Source organism: Corvus brachyrhynchos, unplaced genomic scaffold (genome assembly GCF_000691975.1).
Source record: "Corvus brachyrhynchos isolate BGI_N302 unplaced genomic scaffold, ASM69197v1 scaffold307, whole genome shotgun sequence".
NCBI lineage: Eukaryota > Metazoa > Chordata > Aves > Passeriformes > Corvidae > Corvus > Corvus brachyrhynchos.
Genome location: NW_008239288.1, coordinates 3,836,861 through 3,860,005, shown reverse-complemented (window position 1 = coordinate 3,860,005; position 23,145 = coordinate 3,836,861). Strand labels below are relative to the sequence as shown.

Below are 23,145 nucleotides of genomic sequence, written 5' to 3'. Positions count from 1 at the left end.
GCAAACAGGCTTCTTGTATCATTTAATCTCAGTTCGTTCACCTGTGAAATGGGTGTTTTCAACATCTTAGTGTGATGTAATACTTTAAAAATGCACTTAGTACACCAGTGTATCCTGCAAATAAATAGAATATTAAGTAGAGAGAACTTGCTGTTGGGTGGTAGGACAGTGGTATGTGCTAAATTTTCTGAACACAGATGGTGTAGGAGGGACAGTAAGCTGTGTTCTTAAGTATTGTGTGAGAATAAACCTTTTTAATCCACCAAGGATAAAGACATTTAAAAAGTCCTTTGAGATCCTACACAGAATGTTGGAGCTGTGCTTTGCTTGCTGTGCCAACTCCTCACCTCAGGAGGAAGACAAAGAACAGTTTGCAGTTAATGGACTGGGATTCGGGAGATGAGGGTCACACTTGCTTTGTGACCTTAGGTAGGTCAGTTCCTCCATAAATCAGTATTATTACAGTAATATTTCCTGTCCTTCAGCTTAGGTATGTCTTCCATATTTGATTTGTAAACTGTTCTGACTGAGGGCTTTTCAGGTTAAGTCTGGACAGCATTTACCACAACGGAGTTCTGTTGTTAGTTGGGGTTTCCAAGATGTCTCTTTAATAAAAGCGGTCATAAATTCAGTGCTACTACTATGTTGTATACTTCTTTTAAACATTGACACATATGAGGTTGCACTTGTTAAGCTCAAAAATGTTCAGGTGAGGTTGGACATAGAATCCTCACATGTCATTGCATGACGGTGTTTCATCACAATTTATTTTTTGAGTGCACCACATCATTAATATTTGATTTATCCTAACTCTGCAAACAGGAAATGATGGTGCATGAGGTTCTGCGCTCAGAGCAGTGTTTTGCTGTGGCTTGATTTGGCAAATCTGGATCTACAAAACTACACTGTATTAGTCTTGCTTAGTATTTACATCCTAATATCTGCTTTAGTCACTGGTGTGTAGTTTTGTGGGTACTTGTGTATATATGAGATTTTTGTCTCCTTGAATTTTACTCACTTGTAATATTATACTTTACATGTACATTTACATTATACTTTACAGTCCAGAGAAGCATTTTAGAAGAATCAGTGTACGTCATATGAAGGAGCCATGATTGGTTTTTCTGTTCTGGCAGGACATACAGAACCAGTGGATCAGCAGTTCAGCCCATCCACTGTCAAAGCTCCTTCAGTCTTTCAAGAGTTAGTAGACATCCCTGTCACTGTCTTGGGATGGTTTTGCTTTAAATTTGTTGAATATTTAAAAGAAATAGAGAGAGAGAGTATTAATTTTAGGTGCACACCAGCAGATTGCCTGTTCTGTACATGGCCAGAGTTGTGCCTTGCATCAAAGCTTGCATGGGTGGAGAAGGGGTTTACTGCTGTAGCAAAATCCATGAGTAGGAATTTGAGGTCCAGAAAATACTGCCCCAGATCGTTTCTGCAGAGTTCAGTTGTGTTCACTTGAGTTTGATAAGGAGCAAGGCAAAGATCCAAAAGCCTTGACTTTTTAAAGTAGGAAACCCTGTTTGTTTGTGGAAGTGGGGCCAATTAATCTATGTATACACCTGCTACAGCACAGCTTCAGCCAAGGCCAGGCTGGACAGGGCTCTGAGCAGCCTGGTCTAATGGAAGGTGTCCCTGCCCATGGCAGGGGTTGGAATGAGATGATCTTTGATGTCCCTTCCAACCCAAATCATTCTACAATTCTTGGACGATGGTGCCCCTCTGTTTTGCATTGCTTTGATAGTCTTGTAAATTCTCACATTATTTTGTACTTTATTGAGTAACATGAGTGGATTCAGTCATACCATACCTAATTTTCACCAAAAATCTCCAAGGCACCATTAAGAGAGGGTGTTTCCACTTCCGCTTCATCACCAGTGGTGCAGCAAAACTGCAGTTACTTCCACTTTTGTTCTGCTTTCCTCTGATTTGAGCAGGAGTGAGCAATGTGGCCTAAACTTTTTTTTTTGTAAAGGCTATGACAGGCCAGGCCTGATAAATTTTAGCATGATAGAGAGGGAAAGCTATAACCTGCTGACACTGGGGGATATAATTAAAATGTGTAGGCACCCTGAATTACAGCTGTTGCGAGCGTTCCAGCTATCTTAATAATTGAAGACCTTTTAATAATTTTATATGTTCTTTACTAGCTTGGCCTTGAGCTTAGGCAGGACTTCAGTTTCAAGATAATTTTCTTGTCCTCAAAAGTTAAATTGCTTTCTTTAATATAAAGCATACAATAAGGAGTGCAATTGAAGAGCTGCATGCCTACTGAACCTGCTCTTTCAGCATGAGACTCCACTTGTTCGAAGCAGATCCAGAGGAACAAACACTCTTTTATTATTAGATGATAAATCCCTGATGCCGTATCACTGTTTTGGCTTTCAACCTTATTGAACTTTCAAGAGAAATGCCTCTGTTTATAACATGAACTGCCCAGTAGCATCCAAGTATCTGTCACTGCACTGTGGACTTGAATTTTTATTTGGTGAACCATACTGTGCTGTGTTGTTCATAGTGTGTCTGGTGCTATATGGCTCAAGTCTGGCTCATGTGATGAAAAGCTGCAGAATGAGATGTGGGGGTTACTATTTTGTTACAGAATTCTGATTGCAAGTTAGAGCTTTTAAAAATTTTTAATTAAAGGAGTTGGCAAATTAAGGGTTTTTTTCCTGCGTGAGTAAGAAATAAAAAATAATATTTCTGCTGAAAGCTGTTGGGATACTTACTCTTAATTTACTGAAGTTTGTTGGGCTTTTTTCTAAAATACCACAAAATGTACATAAAGGGGGCTTACAAGAAGGCTGGAGGGGCACTTTTCACGGGGGCGTGGAATGATAGGACATGGGAGAATGCCCTTAAACTGAAGGAGGGTAGATTTAGATTGGATATGAAGAAGAAATTCTTTACTGTGAGGGTGGTCAGGCCCTGGCACAGGTTGCCGGGAGAGGTTGTGGACGTGCCATCCCTGGAAGTGTTTAAGGCCAGGCTGGATGGGGCTTTGGGCAGTCTGCTCTAGTGGAAGGTGTCCCTGCCCATGGCTGGAGAATTGGAACTGGATGATCTTTGAGGTGCTGCTGAAAATACGAGTTCAAAAATATCTGTGCTGAAGGCAAAAATTCCATGTGCTTTAGGAAATATTTATTACCACATAGAAACATCTCAATAAAAAGTGACATCTTTAGCATCTGACTTTGAATAGAAAAGCAGTTTGCATTTCTGCGTTTGTATTTGGCAGATTATGTTTCTGTGTTTGACTTTGAATTCACCATTCTCAAGTAGCTTCTCCAGCCTCTAAAAGTGGAGAAACTGAGGCAAGTCTCTGAATTTATTTTGCAGATGACTTAGTTTAGAGGTAGCTGTGGTGAAGCAAAGATAAAAGTTAAAATTCACTGTCTCCTGGATCGATGTCTCAGGCAGGCTTTCTGTGTTTTTTGCTTTCAGAATTTCCTTTGGGATACCCAGCTTGTTGCTTCAGCAGAAATCTGCTTTTGACACTGCACTGGGGTGTTACGCCAAGAAGCATTTTTGGAATATTCATATTTTAGCCCACAGTACTGCATTTGTTTAATATTTGGTAAGGTCTCAGCTGCAACAATCAACTAGCAAAATGTTCTTCTCTTGGGAGCTTTCTAGCAAGTTCTAGCACATGGTCAAGATCTGATGTTTTATAATGCCAAGATGTGTTGTTAAAAGGCTTTAAAAACCATCAGGCTTTAAGTGGTGCTTTCTGCTGCAGAGTATCAAATTGATAGTCAACCATAATTTGGTTTTTAAGTTTGTCTGTTGAATGAGTCCCAATTTGTATAGATAATATATTGTGTGTTCAAGTGAGTGCTCCGCTTTTGTACATTCCTTCCATTAAGAAGATGAGACCTCGGATAACTCGGAGTTTCAGATAATGTGGAATCAAATACGTTAGCAAGTCGTACAGTAACAAATCAGCACAATGACTATTTTATGTTTGAAGTGGAGATCGTGTTTGGAGTGCCTGGAAATGCCTTGTTGGAAAAATCAATTCTGAGCATCTCCTTTCTCCACATTTTGATTCATTTTACTTTGAATGTATTTTGACACTGGAAGTTTCAGTCTGTCCACATGCAGGGTTTAACTCTCCTGGGTTTTTTTGAGCTTACTCCAGAGTTATACCACAGTGGCTGGAAAAAACATGTGATTTTGATTAACATTATCTAGTGCTTAATTACTTTAAAGAATCGTGTAGTTGTTAAGGTTGTAAAATACCTTAAGATCCTCACATCCAACCGTCATTTGACTGGTGAAACAGCCTAAGAAAAGCATGCACAGGAGGCAGCTGAAGAAGAAATTAAGCAGCAAAATCACACTTTTTTCTTTCTCAAGTCATCTCACTCGACCTCAGACTCCATATTTTTGGGAGACTTGCACCATGTAGAGTAGTGCTGGTAGGATTGACAGAGGTTTTATTTGGAGCAGGCAAATGAATAAATAAGCCTTCTTGGTACACTGAGAGAGCTGAAGGGACTTGGGAAAAAATATCAGTAATCCTCATTTGATAGAGGGTGGGAGTCAGGCATGGAGCTGTCTCTTGTCAAGCAATGCCAAGCTGGTCACTGGCAGAGCAGGGCCTTCAAATCTGCTTGAAATAGGAAAGCTGATGAGACAGAGAGATATGGAAGGGCTCCTCCAACCCTCCAAGGCGGGGAGAGGGTTTATAGAGAGATACAACGTGTTCCTTAGTTTGATTTATTTTTCTTTGCTAAGGAGAGAGTGTGCAGTACTCAACATTAGATAGTCTTTGCCCTGGGTGCACAAAGCTTTTGCATTTTCTGAAGGGATATATTCGTAGTATTGTGAAAATGTGACTGTGACCTATTTAGACGGGTTGGAGTAGGGTACAAATCTCTGCACTAGGAAGAAGTATCATTTTCCAGCTGGGCAGAAAATCGCATTTATTCTGTAATAGAACACAAGAGCTCATTGAACACCGGAGTGGAGTGGCTGAGCCGTCGGCGCTCCACCGGGGGAATGAAGTCTCCGCTTAAATATTCCATCAGATAGCAGAAAGCCTGCGAGTCCCAAGAACAGAATTACTGGCTTCGGTAGATGACCAAAAAGTTCTTCTTTCTCTGGGGAGAGGCTGTTCAGCTGCAGCAGAGAATTGTTTTTAAAGGAGCTGCATGACGCTTTCTGCATGTGTTCTCCTTGCTACGTGTCAAGGGCTGAAAATAAAGAGGAAATTATTACACATAACCCTGGACTGACAAGGAGGTGGCGTGTGGAGATCCATGCACATTTAAATGCGTCTCTCTAGAAATAGGAACTTTTGAATCCAAGGCTTCACTTCCTCAGAAAATCAACCATTTGACCTAAAAGCTCAGAAGTTGTAGGGGACTAACCCAAAATTATTAGGGGTGGAACAGTCCAATATTTATGTTGTTAATGTTGCAGCCAGGATCAGATAGTTTGTAAGAGAAGGTGGGATCTCCTCTTAGACAAATTATTGTGGTCAGGAAAAAAGCAGTAGTACATGAGCCTCTGTCCTGGCAAATAGCTTGTGCATCCAAAACTATGTCTGTTTTTTCCATCCCTCCTTACTTGTCTGAGAGGAAATTGCTTCCCCTTATAAACCTAGAATTTGCTGCCTTTCTTCAAGAAATATTTAAACATGATGGCTTTTAAAAATTTATTTAAAGAAGATTCACGAATTTGCACTGTAATAAAAATACTAACATGTAAGACAGTGAGTCTGGGCAACATCACATCATTAGGTTTGTGCAGGTGCTCTGAAGTGCTTCCCAGTTATTTAATTTCACAATGCAAGATGGGCAGATCTTTTCTCTGCCTCATGCTGGCGTCACAGCAGCAAACTTGTTGAATTCCCCTCAGTTATGGAAATACTTGGTGTAGAACCTATACTCTGTATTACAAGTTTTGACACAACTCCTTTGCGACCAATGGGGAACATATATTATTTTCTGTCCTTCAAAGCTGCTTTTCTGTAGAGATAACATTGGCAAGGATAGCTCCAAAGATAGGCGCTCACTCAGCAGAGGAACATTGCTGTATTACTCAAAAAGATAAGGAGGTATTAAGAACTTCCTTGGAGTTCTTACCAAAAATCAATTCTTTCATAGTTCTCCAGAGATAATTCATCCCTCTCTCCATCCTAATCCTCACTGAGCGGGGATGGAGGCAAGGAAGAGGATGTGGTGCAAAAACCGAAGGTTGAAATCTCTCAGACCTTTTGTGATTTATTTTGAAATTAAAAATTATACCTTTTCTGGATGGGAATCAGCCATAAAGTGATGGTCATTCCCAAATCAGTCATAAGTGCATTACAAGGAATTGAACTACTCTTTCTGCCAGGAGAAACCAGCAGTTTCAGTGCCAGGAGGAGCTTACCTCTCCTAAGGAGAGATGCAGGATCATAATGCAGATGAACAAGATGTCTCTCCTAATCCAAGGAGTGAGAGACACGGCCTCTTTCTTCTTCTGACCATATATTTAAAATATCTGATTAGCCAGATTACACCTTCTCTAAAGCAAAAAGTGATCTGGTAGGTTCAGTATTAGATTTCCAAACTCATCCTAGACTTTGAATTTTCATCCTTGCCATGAGTATTTTGTGTGACAATGACCATGCATCAATAATTTGTTATTGCTGAGCCCTGATTGTTTTTTCCTCTGTAGATGAGATACCTGGTGTAGTGGGAGGTGTCCCTGCCCATAGCAGGGGGTTTGGAACAAGATCATCTTTAAGGTCCTTTCTAACCCAAATCATTATATGATTCAATGATTTTGGTTGTCTGTGCAAATTCTTTCTGTGGATAAAGAGCCTGTAAAAGTATGTGGCCATGCCCTGAACAGGTTGTCCTGAAATATCTGGTCTTGGTAATAGAAAATCCCCCAAACAGTGGCTTGGCAAAAATCTTACTCCTGAGTAAGAATGAATTTATTTAGACTTTTATTCTGAATTGGATATCTTGTATCCCTAAATACCTGCTGTTCTTGAGCAGTCAGAGAGCTTGTTAATCATATTGCTCATGATAAATGATATTTTTGGCCACTCTGTCATTCAGCATGTCTGGTGTATGTCAAGGGTAGTATTCTCTCATGGTGCTGTAGTATATTGAAAATGGAAATAATATCTTTACAGTTTCTCAGATATCCTGACTAAAATTTAACTTGTCTTTTCTCCTCCCAGTTCCCTACGCTTTTGACCATCACTGACTTTTTTTTTTTCCCTTTTAATTTGCAGAAGGCACAGATGCAAGTCCTGACAACACACCCTTCTTACTTGGAGGATTAAGACAATGTCCTTGTTCTTGCTTTTTTATGGTTAGATTTCTTTCTCCCTGTAAGGTACCTAGTCTTTTTAAACAGCTTTCTGTGCAGATAAGTAAAATCTTAGATTTAAGTAGGAAATCTTACTAAATCTTAAATTTTTGTAGGAAACCTTTAATAGCCAGAGTACAAGATATTTATCCTGTGGTAGCAGATGTAATTTAGAGACCATAAAGAATTTGTGGCAAAAGGAAGCAAGTTGTTACCATGTTAAAATTTCTAATGCTTCATTTTTCTTGTTACTTAGTCCCAGGGTTCTGGAGGCCATTTTGGTTGAACTTAATGAGTTCCTGGGTGTACGCAGAGCACAGCAATCTTTTGGGTTTAATTCTCTAGCCCAGAAATGCTGGAGGGAGGGGGAGAAGCTCCAAAATACAACAAGAATCTGATGTCTGCCAGAGTCTTATTTAGTGCTTGAAACAAATTCAGATCTGTTTCTGGATTTGAAATTCCTTATTAAAGACTCTTCACCTCCTTGCAGAAGTGGTGGCAGGTCTTTTTTGTACGTTTCAGTGATGTTTCATATTTGAGAGAGATTTCTAGGCATTGTCTGAAGTTCTGCTGTCTTTCTTGCCACTGGGAGCAGTGACAGTTCGTGGTGGGAGGGAGAGAGGAAAGGGTTTGCCATTTCCCACTTTATTAGGGAATAATATGGTGTAAAAATAATCATTGTATCATAGAATATTCTTAGTTGGAAGGGACCCATAATGATCATCAAAGTCCAGCTCCTGAAGAGAGGGAAAGAAAAAGCTTAGAAGGTGAATTGAGGAGTGATCTCTGCTGAGTCAGAGATGCCATTCAAGAGAAATAAAGATACCTCCTATCACAGCTGGAAAAAGAATCCTCTGCCATACTGCAGAGTTAGAGATCTGAATAAGTTGTCTTCTACTTTTTAATAATTGCTGGGTTACGTCACATCTGAGCAGCTTTTTATCTAGGAGTATCCTCAGGCATTTTTTATTTTTATGGATGTGCACAAGAAATGAAGCCCCAGTAGCTACAGTGACAGGTGTGAGATGGAAGAACTCAGGAGTGAAGAGACTCTGCCTAAACAAGACCCTGAGGACCAAAACTTGCAGCATTTAACATCATGTGATGCAAAAACCAAACCAGCAATCAATTGCTGCCCATTTACATTCTGGCTTGTCCCACAGCCACTTCGAGCATGTGTCCACGATGTACCTACTTACCCCTTCTTCCTTATTTTGGCCTGGAAATTGTTCATTTAGTGTAACTCCTCTTTACCTCCTCTTCCTCTTCTTACTGCTTCTTGTAGTTCCATGTTTCATGGGCTTTCTGGGTGTTTTGTCCTTTGCCTTTTGCTTCAGTCTGCCCTTTGGCCATTGGTTTCCTTCATGAATATATCCTGAGTGATGCAAAAAGCAAATGTGTTCTTCCCTCTTCTAGTTTTTATCTTCCTGCTAAATTCTAGACAAAGAGAAAGCTCCGGAAAGCTCAGAGTGAGGGACAAGAAAAAGCAGAAAAAATCTGTAATACAGAAAAGCTATTATTTTCTGGGTTTTGGAAGGGGCAGTTAATGAATTGTAAAATCACAGAATCCTGGAGTGGTTTGGGTTGGAAGGGGTCTTAAAGATTGTCCAGTTCCAACCCCCTGCCATGGGCAGGGACACCTGCAATGAAGAGGTGGAAAAGAGAAAAATACAAGGATGAAAGAAAACAGAAAATCAGAACAAAAAGAAAGAAACAAAGAAATGTGAAGGAAAAACTTAAGTGTTTTTCTGTTCCTGATTTATCCAGGCAGCAGCATGGGTGAAGTCCCTGCTTTACAAACCTAATTCAGGTCCCTGTCCCATGAATTTACAGCTTGAATTGGGAAGTGGAAGAAATTAATGGGGAAAACCTCCCCCATTTCAATTTATTTCTCTGTAACGCATCCTAGAGCATATTCCATTTTGGGGAGAGGAGGGAACAACAGATTGTTGTTGCTAATAGGATTTGGGTCAAACTGCTGCTCACTGTTTGGCACGTAACTAAATTAATAGGGGGGTGTTCTCAAAAATGACATGGCACAGCAGGACGATAATCCCTTCCCCACCCAATTCCGAGTCCCCTTCATCAGCAAAGATGTTTGGCTGAGCGTATTCTGCAACAATTTATCCATTAAAACTCCAGCTTCCCCACCACTGGCTTTAATCCTGGCTTGGAAGGAGCTCCATCGCCACGGCTGAGCGCACTTCGTTCTGCCTGAATCCCGAGCATACCAACAGTTTGTGCTCACTCTCGAAGATAAATCTCCCCTGCACCCTCCAAAACTCACAAAAACAGAGGTGGTAAAGGCCTGAGTTTATGGAACGGGGGGTTAGGAAGAGTGGCAACGAGCAGCAGAGCAAATAAATAGTTACAGATGAACTGCATCAGCTGCAAATGCTTTTGCAATGTTTTGTAAGGGAAGTTTTGTATCTCAAGATGAAGAAGTTGTCTTCAGTCTGTGTGTTCCTTGGGGTCTTTGTGGATCATCAAAGTGTCCCTGGGAATTGCAGTTCCCTCTCAGCAGGGAGTCACCTGGTAGTGAACCAGCCTGAGGTCCGTGAGACGGGAAGGTTACATGGGAATCTGACAACTCTAAAATGAAAGGGTTTTATATTTTTTTATGTCTGAGTGGAAAGTTAATGTTACGTAAAACTGCCTACTGAAGCCAATTCCTTCACTGAATTTGTTTTCATTGGATTTTTTTCATTCCTCCCGTGTGTCCAAGAAAAATATTGCTTAGCTAAAAGGCATTAATTCAGTTTCAATCAGAGTATCAAGCCCTCTGACTCTGGTACTGATGTGTGCACAAGTTTCTTGTTTAAATTAAGCCTGCTGGTTACTGGCTTGTTTGTTTCTCCACTATCCCTGTTTTCTCGGTATTCAGGATGCTTATCTCATAAACTGCTAGAAAAATAGTGGTCATGTACCAATTTTTAAATAATTCAGATGGAAAAGCAATATGCTGCAGAATTTCTGTAATCAAGTATGTACCCAATCCAGCTCATGCAGAAACTTGATCAAAATAGATCCTTAACTCTTGGTTAAACCTAATTAGGATACAGAGTTCAATACAAACCCACTTCTCATTTTCCTTTGCAATCAGCACATCATTTTTGTTTTGTTAAAGGACACAAGTTGCATCCCTTTAGATAAACAGCTTGGGCAAGCTCTGCAAAACAATTAGTGCATCTTTCACATGGTCTAAACTTGATTGAATAATTACTCAAATAATGGTCAGTAATGGAATACATAGGGTTATCTCCTGGCTAATCCTCAGGTAATGGAGTTGGTGTATCTCTGATTTTTCTCTTAGCTGTTCCCAGTGAACAGGAGACTGAGACAAAAGTGATTATGGGAAGTGGAGGGAGTCACTGGAGGCCAGCAAGGAAAAGGAGGCCTTATCTTAAGCAATTAATCAAGAAAACTCCTATTGTGGGACAATTATTCAAAGCTAATTCTAAAATAGCTTTAGAGCCTGAGGTCCTGAAGGTTTTTTAGTGTGGTTTTTTCTGTTTTGTTTTTGTTTTGTTTTAAGAATCTTGCCAAGGTCATTGGGAGCACAGGGGGCAGCCCTTGCATCCAAATGAAGGCTTCAGCATAAAGAGGGAGTTGACTCTAAAGTGCAGCATCACACAGTGTGGGCCTTGAAGTCCTTGTCAGAGCTGTGAGTTTTTGTTTTAAAAAATGGATTGGAATGTTTCTAAACAGAGACAATATTCTAAAACTTGCTTAATGCTTCCACAAAAGTCAAAGAATCAGAGAATGGAAGGGACCCTAAAGCTCATCTTGTGCCACTCCCCTGCCAGGGGCAGGGACACCTTCCACTAGACCAGGTTGCTTCAAGCCCTGTCCAACCTGGCCTTGGACACTTCCAGGGATGGGGCATTAACTTCTCTGGGCAACCTGTGTCAGGGCCACCCCACCCTCACAGTAAGCACTTTCTACCCAATATCCAATCTAAACCTACTCTCTGTCAGTTTGAAGCCATTCCTCCTTGTTCTATCACTACATACTCTTGTAAAAGGGTATTATCCTCTCTTACTGTGTGTCCTTTGCAAGTGACACCACGAGAAGTGTATCACAATCATTTCACCTCCGTGCCCAGCTCTACTTCTGCAAATGCAGGACTCTGGTATCTGTGAATCTCCCTTTTATTTTTTGCTCTGATGTTTTTCACTGCTTTTGCTTAGCTTAATTGTCCTACAAAGTCTTGCAGCAACCTCAGAAGTGCAGCATTGTTTTGTGGCTGTGGCCTTGTAAAAGCCCAGGAGGTCTTTCCGGTTGTCTCCCCAAAAAAGCTCTTGTACAGTGAGAGCATCTAACAGACTCCTGTACTCTGTTTTCAGCCTCTGAGCTCCCTTGGAAGTGAGATTTATTTGAAGATGTTGTTGTGATCCATGAGGTCCTATGGAAAGAAGCAATAGATTTTAGCAGCTGTCCCTGAAAAATTATAAGGTCACGGGAAAGAAAGCAGAGGTTTTTAATTGGATGTGCTTTAAATTTTCCTACGGCCTCCTGAATCAGGCTCCTTGCTGGAGTGGGAAGCTGCCCACAGAATTATTGCTCAGCACAGTCACCCCATGCTCTCGGAGCACTTTTTTCCCAGCGGTGCTGACAGCAGCATTTTGAACCCTCTGTGGCGTCAGGCCGCCCGAGCCGGTTTCAAATGGCTGTGGAGTGTCGCCGGCGAAGTGCTGCTGGATAGGTGATCACACTGCCCTGATTCGTTTTCTCTCTGCCTATGGGCACCTTTTGCAGGGCAAGGTTACAGGCAGGGCCTGGACACACATGTGCTCCTGTACGGAATACAGCAGAGAGGCTGGAAGACAAAGAGAGTCACTAATTGGATTTGTAGCTGTAAGAAAAAAAACTCTTAAAGTAAACATTTTCCTCTCTTTAAGGCTTTCCATGGCTTCTTTCGTGAAGACCGCTTGAAAGTATCTGTTTCGGGGGTGAACCCTTCCCAGCAAATTTAATTTTGAGGCTTGTCAAGCTTTATTAAAACCTTATCATCAGTGATTTCCTTCTCTGCTAGATCAAGAAGATTGTATTTGTTATGGGATTCGTATTGTGGCTCAGAATTCATCCCAGCAAAGAAGAGGGGGGTTCATAGATGTACCAGGACACACCAGTGCCAGTTCAGAGCACTGAAGTCCCGGGATGTGCGTAGTCATCACATCTTCCTGAAGGCTTTGGATGCTGTTTGGACAGACTTGTAACTGCAGTTGTGTTTCTGAGTTAGCAACTGTGAGAATAAACTCGCTGTTCCGCATAGCAAAAGCGTTCCTAATTGCCACTGGTATCATTAAAGAAATGAGTGGATTCCCAACAGCTGGAATATTCCCAACCCATTCCCAACAGCTGGAATATTTGGTAAACCGTTCTGTATATGGTGTGTGTACATTTATAAGGCAGAGGGTGAACACATGCCTGTTTTGTTTTTACTCTTTAGTAATTCCATTTGCATTAGTGAGAGTTTCCATTCAATAGCAGAGCCTTTTTTTTATTTTTTAATCTAATTTCAGTGACTTCCCGTAATTTGTGCCACTGTGGATCAATACCACAGATCAGGATTTCACCTAACAGGGTAGACAAGAGTTTTTCCAATTTATTCTAGAGCACAGAGCCTGGTTAGCTTTTTTTATACCTCTCAATTAATCTATTGAAAATAAACTTCTCCCTATCCCAGTCTTTCTCATTTTTAGAAATTTTTTTTTTCAGTTGTTGAGAAAATACTGTATTTCTCTTTCTTACCCAATTAAGACAAAAAGATGGATGGAAGAGTCTCTGAATACGTACTCTGTTTGTTTTTCTTATAGTGCCAGAAGTAACCAAAGCACTTTGGAAAACACAGATACGGTTCTTGCCCTGAGCAGCTTATCATTGGGATTCAAACATGCCCTTGCAATTTCAAGTGATGCACAAGAGGAGAAGAGGGAAGGCAATTAATGGCCAAATGAGTTGTTGAACTAAAAAGTTATTTGAAGGTGATTTAAACACTCAGAGCCTTTTTTTACGACAGCAAAATTACATCTTTGTCCTGCATAGCCAGAGTGATGATGGTCTTTAAGCTGTGTTGAGCCAAGACTTCCTTCTGGGAATGCATTTTTGCAGAAGCTCCCTCATGTGAACAAGAATGTAAGAGATTAAGACCCAAAATAGCCCAGGTCTACTTTTGAGGGAGTAAAGCGAGTCAGAGGCAGACACAGGTAATTGTAGCTGATCACAGACCTTGCCTGCCAGAGGAATTCTCTCTCCATGTGGATTTTTTGCCACACCTGGCAGTGTCTGTGTTTATCCTGTGAACTTGGAGATGAGCTCATCATTTAATAGGAGGCCACTGTCTTCATGTTGCCATTTCTTCCATGCCAAGCCTCTTCTCTGTGCTGATCAGAATTGCCACGATATCCCCTCCCATCTCCTCTACCTTTGCCACAAAACCAGTAATGAGTTGGGTCACTCTGGGCTGAGGGACACCTTAGCTATTTATAGCAGTAATAGAAATACAGATATGCTTATTGCTACAATCCAAAATAGCCCATCATGCCATCGTGTCTGTCTCTTACTTGCTGTGTCTGGGACTCATGATGATGAGAAATGCGACTCTTAAATTCTAACACCTGGGCCTTAAAGCATATTTCTGCTCTCACAGGTGCATTACACAAAAAGCCTAAAGCTTTTTGGGGTTAAATTTTGAGCTTCTGGGGAGAAAGAGTGGGGTCTGAAGTAATATAGTGAAAGAAATATGTGATGTCTATGGGACAGTTAAGCCTTCCTATTTCTGGAGTTATTTAGCTCAATTGCAAAATAAGACATTAAATAATCACAGTATTTTCTCAGTGCTGAGTCCAAGTACCCAAATGCACATGTAGGTTGCAAATCTGTGGAGGACTAAAAATCTGCAGTGCCAGGTAAAAATTATTAGTATGGAAGAAGTACAGGTACCCCAGTGCAATAAATACGTAGTCTGTTCCTTTGCCAGGAGGTACAAATAGTTGCTTCCTAAAATATTTGTAAAAGCCTGGGGGTTTTCAAGCTAGGATTTTATTCAAGGTAAACCAGTATATTTTCTTATACAAGACCATAGTATAGAAAAGGAAAAGCACTGTAAAAATTCTTCCAGATGTTTATATAGGTTCAGTGTTTTTGTTTTTAGTAAGATTTGTGATACTTGAAAAGCTGGTTCGGAAAGCTCAGCCAGGAAGATTAGATACAGACATGCAAAGTGAAAAGACTGATGGTCTGCTTTCCTTTTCTCAAGAAAAATACATATAAACCCCTAATACTACATTTGAGAATTCTTAGATACAGATAATATGATGTGGATTTTGAGTCTTTAGATGGTAAATTTGATCTTTGCAAGAGGAGCGAAGCCGAATCTCAGTTGTAACAGAAATTCTTATCCAGGAATACTCCTGGGAAGATTATTAAAATACTACAGGTACTGACATCGGCTACAAAGATCTACTTGTGCATATTTCTTTAAAGGGGGGGAAAAAACACCTTAATACACAGTATTACCATAGCTAGGCCCTATTATACTATTGTAATCATAGCTGAAGCAAGAACGGTGATTAACGATGGCAATTTATTGTATCTGACGAGGGGAGAAAATAGGAGATGTTGTCGTTATCATAAATCATATCATAAATAACCAAAGAGAAGCACTCAGAAAGCTTGTGTGGTGTCAGCAGCAAGCCCTTTCAGGCACGTTAGCCCAGGATGTAGCCATAGAAACCCCAAAGTCATATTGTTATCTTAGTCTTGCTGCAGTTATGTGATACAACAGTATTAACATATAGATTAGGCCATTTATAATACTAGGTGTCATTTCAGGTTGGCTTGCTTATATAGCATTTTAGTTTTTTATTGTGCCGAATGTTAGGGAAACGCTGCATTTTTACAGGTCAGTATAGAGCCATTTATAATGTATCGGCTTCACACCTCTGTCAGTCTTGCTAATGTACTCTGTTATTGATTGGTTGTACTCTATGAATTGTCATTGCCTAATTACCTTGTCTTTGCTAATAATTTTATTTTTTAGAAGTCAAAATGTTCCTTTAAAGAGAAAACCTTTGCGGCTGCACACATACTTTGGGACAAGTTCTCGATTCTGTTAAGGATCATACACCCCAGAGGGAGTAAAAAGTGAAATAAAAAGTGTGGAGACAAAGCCAAATTTTTTTGTAGAGGTTTTCTCTCCCTGGCTCTATGTTTTGATCTAACTGCAGTGGTTTTCACATTACACTTTGGAGATTTCAGGGGAGAGACTCCATCACAAGTAATTCAGAGCAACACCAAAGTGACTGAGCCAAGGCTGCCCTGCTGACAGGGAGCTGGCTGGATCCCACACATTTCTCATTCCATCACTTCCTAAAGATGCTTCTGGGTTGTTTCTACTCCCCAGACCCATTAGCCGAGCACTGCCGTGTGTTCGTGTGTGTGAGCTACAAAAACTGTTGAGCCACTGCCTAAAAGTCAAAGCAAAAATAAAGTCTCCCTTGTTGTATTTAGATAGAAACACGTTTTTGCTTGCTGTAGCAGCACAAATTCTGGACTAATATTTTGTCAGGTCAGAGAGGGATTGTGGGTGTAGCAGATAACAATCTTCCAGCCTGTCTAATTTGGCTTCGTAAAATTGCATATTTTTAAAAAATATTAGAATGAGGACAGCCACTAGTAACTACGTAGAAGTGTTACTCTCATTCCATGTGGTATCCTAAGGCAGCACTGGAAGTCAAAATCTCACATTATACCCTAAGCCAAGATCTGATGCCCAGTGATGCTCCTCACAGCTCTCCTCTTCTTTCCTACTCCCTTAGGCTTGTGTCACCCTGAGGCGGGATTTTTACTTTGCCAACTGGACATAAAAATACTTTCTCTCTGTTTTTTTTTTCTTCCATCCTCAGATATATTTCCATTTGTGCTATCCCATTAAGTCATTTCAGCATGGAGAGGGGGCAAGATGATGATGTAAGAAAGGAACTGCAGGACTTTCTTCTGGCTTCTTCTGGCCCAAACTTGCAGATAATCTTTCTTGGTTTAGCCTTGATTAGTTCTTCATTCTCCTGCACAAGTGCTTGAAACAGGACAAAAGAAAGGATGGGACAATTTCCTTTTAAATGTAGAACTACAGGTTTAGGAGTTATGGTTTGCTCCTGGCAAACTGTCAATATTCTCTTCTCCTGCTGGTGCTCAATAGTTCATCTCCAATGGCTTCATACCAAGAAATGCCAAATCAGGAGCTGAAGCAGTTGTTTAACAGAGTGGAGAGGTAACTGAATCAATCTGGAAATTTTTGAGTCCAGAACCAGATTATTGCTATCATCCATATTTCCAGATGATTGTCATTATGTCATTAGGGATGGAGGAGTGTTTTGTGGACTACTTTTAGCTGCTTGCACAGGTTAATAAGGGTTTCCAGAGTGATTGATAAATGTATACACCAAGTCTCAGTCCTGCTAAACACCTCCAAGTTCAGTCCTGGCTAATAGTAAGGACCACCCAGCCATTTGGGGCAACATTTTCCAATGTGGTTAACAAGTTGAGATATTTAACTTCAAGCACCTTTCACATCTTCCTTACAGTGTTTTACAAAATCACTTGCCATAGCTGAAAGCTCTTCTTTTTTTGATGTTGTTGTTTTTAATGCATGTTTGTAATGTGGTTTCTGCATTTGATAACATGCTGAGAAGGCACTGCGATGAACTTGCTGGCAGTGTCAGTGGAAAAATTTGAGACACGTGGAAGATGAGCACCTTGGTGGTGCTCTCTTCCCAGCTCTCTTCCCGTAGAAACTATCAACTGGAAAATGTCAGGGTTTGGTAATAGGTTGGTTGATCTTTATACAGTAAAGGAGAAATCTGTTGGTTTATTGCCTGTTTGGTAAACAGGTCACATCAGTGATCAGTTGTTTCATACAGCAGAGAAATTCTATATACAATTTTATATATATATATGTAACATATACACAAGTATCTATATAAAATCCATTATTCCAAGCTCCAGATGTGTCACAGGTACCTTAGTGTGTTCATTTTGCATTAAGGTATCAGGATATTGGCCTGTAGGATATCAGGATTGAATTTTGTCCCTCTTCCATTAATTTCCTTTATGGACTACAAGCACACTTTCTGTTTGTTTTGGGAAAAGGCCATTGTTATTACAAGTTAAAGAGATAAAACATATCATGGCACAAGAAAAAGACTTCAATTTTAACAGAAATCAAAAGCTCCTGCTTATTAGGATATGATAGGGATGTAAGCTCTTGACTTAATGACTTAAAATTTCCAAAAACTTATCTTTGGCTTCATCTCATGCTTTAACTAGACAATAGGAAAATTATTCTGGAAGTCTTCAGGAAGTTTTTTTCTATTATTTTTCTCACTGAAATGTTTCATATGTTGGGTGGGAATGATCCCTTCCTTCTTGCATTTGAGAGGCTGAGCTGGCTGTGTATAAAACCATCAGCCTTGGTATCTGTGTGGTCCTAAGGAGGATATGCTTGGAAACAAAGATGGATTGAAGATTTCAGGGCATGCACTGCCATATCACTTTCTTTCCCAAACCCTAATTTTCCTTAAAAACCCTGATATTTCCAACTCCCATTCGTAGGTACTTGGTACCATTCAGTGCAAAGGAGCAGAGAAACTGATCTGAACAGAACTATGTGTGAAAGAATTCCATGGTCTACAGGCAGATCTTACTTGGGCATTTTGCATTCTGTTAGAGAAGAAAATGTTTAAGTTCTGTTTAAAAAGAAAAGGATTATGGAAGAAATTTAATAGTTGAAAATAGGTATGTATGAATTGCATGGAAACATCTGCTTTTTGAGAATTGTATCCTTAATGGGTTTACTCTGATAGTTGATACTGTTTATCTGCCGTACTACAGTTAATATCAGATGCCAAATGCCAAAATCTTGCATTATTATGATAACAAGAGTTGGCTTCCACAGGAACTGTTACCTCCCAGAGCTTTGTGCAATTAATTCATTAGATGTGGCGTTGGAGGTAAGAGCTGCTGTTACTAAAATCAAGTTATTCTTTCTTCAGAAAGTGGTGTCCAGTTTTAGGCCAGCTTGTCTGACTCTGCTTCATCTTGTACATGAGAAATATTGATTTATTCTTAAATCTGCATGTCTTACCCAGATGGTTTTATCCTGTCACCACCCTGTGACAGAGTGAAATATTAATCCAGTTTTCAGAAGAGAGACTGGAACTTTGCTTAAATTAAATACCAGCGAACAGACAGACAGGCTAAGTTTTTGGCAGGGCCAGGAGCTGAGCAGAGATTTCATCTGTCCCAGTCTGTGCCATGTTTTCTAGGACACCATCTAGCTGTCAGTGCGTATGGTTTTCTCACTGAAGCTACCAAATAAAAAGTCTGGTGACAAACAAGATGATGACAATTTTAATTTTATAGATTTATTTATATATGATAGGTTTTCTTGCTTGAAGAATGCCCATACATAGGTGCCTGTCTAATTAATCAGATGAGTTTTGCATCTATCTTTCATGCCTTCACTTTTATCTGACCTGTTATGCTGCCTCCTCTGACTAGGCAGCCAGGTGAGCATGATAATGTGGTACAGGTGATTGCACTTCTTTTTCTTCAATAAAGGCAGAATTTCTGTTCCTTTGTACCCTTGTGTCAGTTTTAGGGACAAACAGTCCCTCAATTTTTGTGAACCTGGAAATTCATTACTGAAGTGTTGAGTATTGCTGTCCTGAAACTGAGCTGTGGCCAAATTAAGAAGGTATATATTCAATAACCCTTTGGTTTGGAGTCCCTGCTGTGCTACAGGAACATGATGTACCAAGAAATAGAGTTTGAGCTTTTTTTGTGGTTTTTCCGTAAAAAAGGTGCAGGAGTTTCAGTTTCTTGCTTGTACTGTTCAGCTTAAGAAATTTTCCAGCATTTGAAGCAGGGACAGATCCCTGTGGTTTGCATTTGGGATTCTGATGCTTTACGTCCAGAAATCCTGAGGTGCTGTGTATTTATCAAGTTCAGCTTTTACAGCACTTCTGTGAGATGGAATTATCATCATTTGTCAGATGGGAAGGCAGCAGGATGTGGAGTGACCTGCCCCAAATCACTCTGCAGACCTGTGTCAAGAGAGTAGTGGATTCCTTCCTACCCTAACTTCAGAATCATCCTTTCATGATAGTGAATTTGCCTTCTGACATAGACACAGGTGATGTTGTTACCCATTGAATCACTTAGGTTGGAAAAACCCTCTCAGATCATTGAGTCCGACCATTAACCCAACGCTGCCAAGTCACCACTAAATCCATGTCCCCGAGTGACACGTCCACATGTTTGAACACTTCCAGGGACAATGATTCCACCACTTCCCTGGTACAGCCTAATATTCTCAAGTAAGAAATGCTGGCTTACTAACCAGATTTCTCCTATCTAGGCAGCATGCTGACAGCTCTCAGCTTGTTTTATTTCAGTGATGGACAAATTCAGTGCTGCAATGGCTGAACTCAGCTCTCCTGTAACCCGGGCTCTGCACAGGAGCCCACTGATATAATAAACAATTGCTCTCTATAGCTTTAGTAATGTGAGCATTAATATTGATCCATCACTGACTTCTCTAACGACCAAAAAAAAGTGAATCTGTTATCTTGAGAAACCTCCCAAACAGCTCTAGTCTCCTTTCATTACAGGGGAGAGTTATGAGGGCAGATGGCTGAAGTGATATCCATTTGACCTGTAGATGCTAACTTGGGCTGGATCATTAATAAGGTGGCCAGAGATAGGGAGAAATGGCAGTAAAGAGAGTTAAAAAGCAATCCTGTGCACAAAGGATGGTGCACCCAGAAGTGCCAGGTGGTGAATGAGATGGACAGAGGTGAGGAAGTGACCGTGTGGTTGTAAATGCTCATCACCAAGTCAGGCAGCAAACACTTAAAAGCTGATGTTTTCCCATATTTAGTTCCTGCTCTGATGTGAATACTTCAGGAGGAAAAAAAGCCATAGGTGTTGAACTCAAGATAGAAATTTCACTTTCTCTAATTAACTTTCCCTCCTCCCCTACCCCTCCCCCCCAAAAAAAAAAAAAAAAAAGAAAAAAAGTGCTTCATTGTTTTCTGCCACAGCTGTGGTGGCTCAGGTTTGAAAGGCACTGCCTGGCAGAAAACCAGTCCTTACTAAGGATCAGACTGTGGCCTTGTTCCAAGAGAAATTTGGATTTCATTTGACCACTATAGGATTCCAGATTGTCATCTGAGCATGTCTGAAAAGTGGTGAATGTGTGTCAGTAGTTAAGTGCTCGTGAACTTCCTTAGTCCCTGGATTGTTCAGGACTGACCCAGGCAATTTTTTCCAGATGTTTTGGGGAATCCAAGTCCATATAAAAGGGATGGTAATGCTTCTGCTTCCTTACTAAGTTGTCTTTGTGGCTTGCAGGAATGTGCATGAAAGCTGGAGCCAAGACACCCCGATTTCTTGTCTCACCTCTACAAACTGCACTTTAACCTTTTGCCCTTCCCTGGCACCTCCACACAAGATCACAGAAACTTTGTGGGCCTGCTGCAAACTTTACTTGGCCTTATTAAAAAAAAAATAAGCATTGCTCTTTTTTTTTTTTGTACAGAACTCCAGTCCCTGTTCTCCAAAGCTCCTCTGAAATTGTTTTTTTGCCTTTGATCCGGCAGCTGCTGGTATTCTGCAATCCTGAGTAGGTAAAACATGAGAAGCACCTTGGGATGGGAAGGAGTTATAAAAATATGAAATACTGCATTGCCCATCCGTGAGACACAGTGTAAGAGAGGGGTTGTTTAAATGGACACCGTGCAGAAATCTTTAGCAAATAAATGTTCTGATTTTTCTACTAAATGTAAATTTTTTTACTGTTGCGGTAGTTTATTTTCCACTTTATTGACTCTTCTTATCCCTGTGTTTCTTGTATTAAAATGGTTTATGTTCCTGTTTCTGAAGTCTGCATCATCAAACCCTATCTTTCCTAATATTTTAATTTGGCTACACTTTTCATCTTGTGGCTGAGGCAGAATATTTCTCTAAATCCTGATTTTAAAGTATGATGTTTGTTTTAAATTTTATCTCCTACTTTTAAATGAAAACAAACTCTCAGTGGTGAAGTAGGTGGAATGGGGTTGGGAGGGAATTGCTCAGTAGCAACTGGTACTGTGTGACATCTGATGAATGCTGATTTTTCATCCTGAAAACCCTTCTGAGCAGGTGAAGGCAGCTGAATTCTGCAGCAGTTTAAACAGAGATTGAAATTACTTCCATGATGGGGAAGCAGATTTTTTTCCCCCATAGCAGGTGCAGGTTCAGTCCATACTGATTTCTCAGTTATACTCTAACTTTGCAGTTTAAAAAATTTAATGTCAGTGCCCAGCCAGGCAAAACCTAACTCCCTAACATTTCTGTTTTTCACGGAAGGCTAAGACTTTATCCTCAGGCAAAGTCTCCTCTCTAGGCTGGCTGCTGTAAATCCTCTGGGCCCTGGCGAAAACCAGACTTGCTAGCTCATTTTACTTAATTTGTGATGCTGGCAAGATTTGTGCTGCAGCCCAGGGCTCTTGACTCAACTCTCCTAAATCAGAGCATTGACACATTACAGTAGAGAAACACCAGTGCAGAAAACCTGAAAATAAACTCCTTGAAAACAGATAGTTCAGAAAGATGCTGTCTTACTGGGTTTTAAATAGTGTTTAGTGGAATGTTTCAAATTTCTTGGTGTTTTCTTCTTTAAAACCACTTGCTCATTAAGAAGTTGGGTTTTAGCCACTGTCCTCATAAATGTTTTTTACTACATATTTCATGTGAGAATCTTGGGGCACCGGATATCTTTCCTCAGAAACCCTGGTAGACAAAATGTCTTGAATTTTTGCAGGTGGGTAAACAGAGACTTGGGGTAAAGTGAAATGAGGTTGTCTTTGCAGGAATGTTAACCAGCATAGGTGTAATGATGTAATTACTGCAAATATAAATGTGTAAGGTTAATGCCTGTGTAGATATTCTTATTCAGGACTAAGAATCCTTTTTCCTGCTCGGATAATTCCATTTTGAAAGTGAGGAAGTGTATCCAAGAGGATAAAGTGCTTGGCTGTGGTTGTGGAGATCAGAGGTTCTCTTTTTAAACCTACTGTGGATTTGTTGGGAGATCTCAAGTGAATTTTCTCCTTTCTCTGCACCATAATGTCATATGTGGGTCCAAAGATGGTGTTGTATTGAAGAAAAAATTGTTATGAAGCAAAAAGCCAGATACAGGTGTTATCCATACTGGTTTGAAACAGTTGATGTCTGATGGCCACACTGTGCAGGTTTCAGGTTTATCTTGATTTCAAAAGCTGGTTTTTGGTCTCACAGCTAAAATGCCCACCTGCTCTGGAGTGTGTTAGGTGGATTCCTCCTTCATTTTGGTTTCATGGCTGCAGGAAGCCGGCATATGCACTCCAGGATTGTCCCATGATGCAAACAAAACAACAGTATGGGAGATGATGGGGAAATGTATTTCAGAGGCATGTTCCTGATCTGAACCAACCCACACACGCAATGCTGGGGCATTCCCATACAGTCACAGCAGATTATGTCCACCTGCAGCAGCTCTTAAGATGGTTATCAGAGAGAGAACCTGGCAGGTTGAATGGGGCTTAGTCTAACTCTGCTTTAACCTTCAGTCTGCGCTGCTTCAGGAAGAATAAACTAGGTTTAGGAAGATGTTTTCCTAGTAGTTAATATGCGATCAAAATTGTGTGATATATAGGCAAGAAAGACAGTTCTGGTTAATTTTACTTTGACACTTTGCTTTGACACTGTGTTACAGCAAAAAAGTGCTTCAACCTCTTT

The 23,145-nt window shown here is 40.4% G+C and overlaps 1 protein-coding gene across 1 annotated transcript in view; it reads left to right on the top strand.

The window, feature by feature from the left end:
* Nucleotides 1-23,145, top strand: part of TAF3 (TATA-box binding protein associated factor 3) — a 114,257-nt gene that overhangs the window by 61,841 nt on the left and 29,271 nt on the right. The gene's annotated exons all lie outside the window — the stretch shown is intronic.